The sequence below is a fragment of the Cryptomeria japonica genome, chromosome 4 (assembly GCF_030272615.1).
Source record: "Cryptomeria japonica chromosome 4, Sugi_1.0, whole genome shotgun sequence".
Taxonomy (NCBI): Eukaryota; Viridiplantae; Streptophyta; class Pinopsida; order Cupressales; family Cupressaceae; genus Cryptomeria; species Cryptomeria japonica.
Genome location: NC_081408.1, coordinates 112,483,140 through 112,486,441, shown reverse-complemented (window position 1 = coordinate 112,486,441; position 3,302 = coordinate 112,483,140). Strand labels below are relative to the sequence as shown.

Sequence of the window (3,302 nt, the reverse complement as noted above, 5' to 3'; positions counted from 1 at the left end):
GGTTTAAAAGGTAAAGATTTCTCAAGAACCACTAATTCACCCCCTCTCAGTAGTACATTGTGTTCAACAATTGGTATCAGAGCCTTAGGTTCTCGGTTGATCAAACATTTCTCTAGCTTGGGTAGATTCTAGTCAAAGAATACAATGGCAAGAAATGAGTCTGCCTCCTCAAAATCTCCCATGTTTGATGGAACTAACTATACCTTCTGGAGCAGAAGAATGGAGACCTATCTTTCCTCTCTTAGTTTTGATGTGTGGATGTATGTCAAGAATGGATATACTATCCCTAGTGTTCCTCCCATAGATCCGGATGCTAAGAAGGAGTATAAGAACAATGCAAAGGCTAAACATGCTATTCTAAGTGGGCTATCAGATAATAAGTTTGGGTTAGTGCAGGATCAAGGGGGGCTGAAAAGTGGCGATGTGAAAAAAATAGTCTTCCTCACTCGCCTAAAAACGTGAAAATCCATGGTGACTTTTTTCTTGGCCTGGGTGTCAGTACACCTTGGCCCGGTAATTACCTATGCAAATCGGATATCCGATTTTTATTTGTAATTTTAATTTAAAAAATATATTATATGTTACATATTATATAATATATATAATGTAATAATATATTATATAATATATATTATATAATATATTATTACATTATAAATATTATATAATACACATTATATAATATATTATTATATTATATTATATTATAATATAATAATATAATATAATATTATATTATATTATATAATACGTATTATATAATATATTGTTATATTATATAATATATTATTATATTATATATGTTATTTAAAAATAATTTAAGTATAAATCCGATATGTGCTCCATCCGATATCTGGTGTTTTGACAAAAAATTGCTAAAAAATAGATTCAGAGGTAAGAACTTTATCGTTTTGAATCATTTTCATTCATTTTTTGTATTTTTTGTTAATGTTTATTTGATTTTTCATTGAAAATATGGATTTTTTTCATGAAAACTAGGTTTTTTTAAATCAAATACCTAATTGTTTAAATTTGTTAACTAAATTTAATTTTTTACATTCAATTAGGTTAAAAATGGGGGATAACAATGAAAACACTGACCAACCACAACTGCAACAACCAAACCCTCATTTTCCAAACCCCCCTGCAATTCAAGATTTGATTGCACAAAATTTGAATGAATTGAGGGGGATTGCAGAAGTATATCGTAGGATCCCTCGTCTAAACCCAATGTTTGATCCTCTCACGTCAATCATAAAAAGTATGGAAACCATGACTGAGGAGCACGATGATGCCCTTTTGTGGCGAGATTCTATGAGGGAAAAATATGCAGATGGCTTGTCGTATAAGGATATCAAGGATCTTGAGATATCCAAAGCCAAAATTACCTCATTTTTTGTCAATCCCCATACTGGTCAGCCCATAGATCCCAAAAATACAAAAATTTCTATTAAATAGTGCACAAATGATGGGATTGTGAAAAAGTTTTGGGATCGTTGGTGGATGGTTTTTGACAAACCACCCAACAACAATCTTGATATCCCCTTCTATTTCATAAAAAAATTGTATGCTGAGTTTGTTTTACACAAACATGTGAACTACTTTGACATCCAACCTTTCCAGGGTGTAGGTTTAGGTATGCCCCAAAATAGACCTGGGGCAGTCAGAGTAGTCCAGGGCCCATATGTCCCCCTTCCTCCTGTTGATCCCCCACCTACAGTTCAGCATCTTGATATCATTTGTGAGGCGGTTTCACGGACCATATCGACTATTCACTCTTTGAGTAGCCTTTTGGTTTCTTAGGCTGTGTCAGTAGCTCAACCTACTCTTGATGGTAGTGGTGCATCTGGTGCCGGTGAAACGTCATCTTCGGCTCCACACATATGTGTGCCCCATAGTTGTGTCATTTGTGGGCACGTATGCTTGGGTCCAGTTGGACAGCCTGTTGATCCTCCTATGGATAGTGCAGATTATGAGGTGCATGAGATGCATGATGCACCAGATGTTATTACACAGACTAGAGGATACCCTGGGGAGTCCTCACATGCTAGAGGCGAGGAGGCAGCATCATCATACATTGATGATGTAGTGGTAAGATTTGTATTTTCACAGTTCATGTTATATTTTAATTAAATATATATAAATTAGATAATATTAAGTACTAATTTTTATTTACATGGTCTATTTAATAGTTGATGATCGAGGATGAGTTGAGATAGATTCAGGAGGGCACCTTGTCAACCATTTCATTTGGCCTTGATAGCTTGAAGGTACATATATTATTGCACCTAGTCGTTTGTATTTTATTGTGCATACATGCTCATCATTTATATTGGTATTAATTAGATTATGTAGTAACTTGTATGTATATCTTATTTTGCTCTTGTAGGGCACAAGTAGCACGAGTGCAGGGCAGTGTGATTTAGGATCTGGTAGTGCAGTTGGAGACAAGGGAAATGTAATTGAATGCAAATATGATTGAATGAATAGTTTAAATAACTTATAGTGATTATACATGTCTAGACATAGATTGATAGTTTCATATACTTGTTGTGTATATATACAGAGAATTCTTAGCTTCACATCCTTGATGACTACACCCAGTATACTTGAAGAAGAAGAAGAGATGCCTCGAGTAGATGTGTGTTTATTTTATTTTTTGATTAGTAGATATAATTTGTTGTTATCAGTGACAATTATATGCTAACTTGTTTCAATGCCATGTTTCTGAACATATGTAGGTTGTGTATGAAAATATTTAAAACATACCTCCTCTACCGAAGACATACATCAAAAGTCCTGCAAAGCTGAAGAGAAAACATGGAGATGAGGTAAACATGAATAGTTCAATTATAGTTCATTTTTATGCTAACTTTTCAAATGTGAATTATATAATATAACTAATATTAATCATGGTTTGTTTTCTTGTGCAGGATCCTTCAGAGCCGAGCAGTGCAGCGAAAAGGATTGATTTTGATGATCCATCAACAGCTTAGGATATTATAGATAGTTTTGGGATGCTTACATGTCTAGTTGACATGTATATTTTGTATATGGACATACATTCACGTAGTTAGACATACATTTTGTTTCAGTTGGCATTTATGCCATATTTGTGTATGGAAAAACATTTGTAATCATTTGACATTTTTATATATACAAAAGTTGATATTCGATCATATAAATTGTTGCTCATTTGTGCGTGGTGTTATCATGGAAATCATTAATCTTCATTCCAATAATTAACAATGGTTAATAATGGCTATTTAATGAATAATACAATTCATTTCATTTCCTCGTAA

The 3,302-nt window shown here is 33.4% G+C and overlaps 1 long non-coding RNA gene across 1 annotated transcript; it reads left to right on the top strand.

The window, feature by feature from the left end:
• The first annotated feature begins 995 nt into the window (after positions 1–995).
• Positions 996–3,064, top strand: LOC131046155 (uncharacterized). The gene is made up of 6 exons (XR_009105943.2): positions 996–2,091; positions 2,193–2,270; positions 2,390–2,458; positions 2,567–2,641; positions 2,742–2,831; positions 2,934–3,064. It is a non-coding gene; the product is annotated as an uncharacterized LOC131046155 (long non-coding RNA).
• Positions 3,065–3,302: the final 238 nt, after the last annotated feature.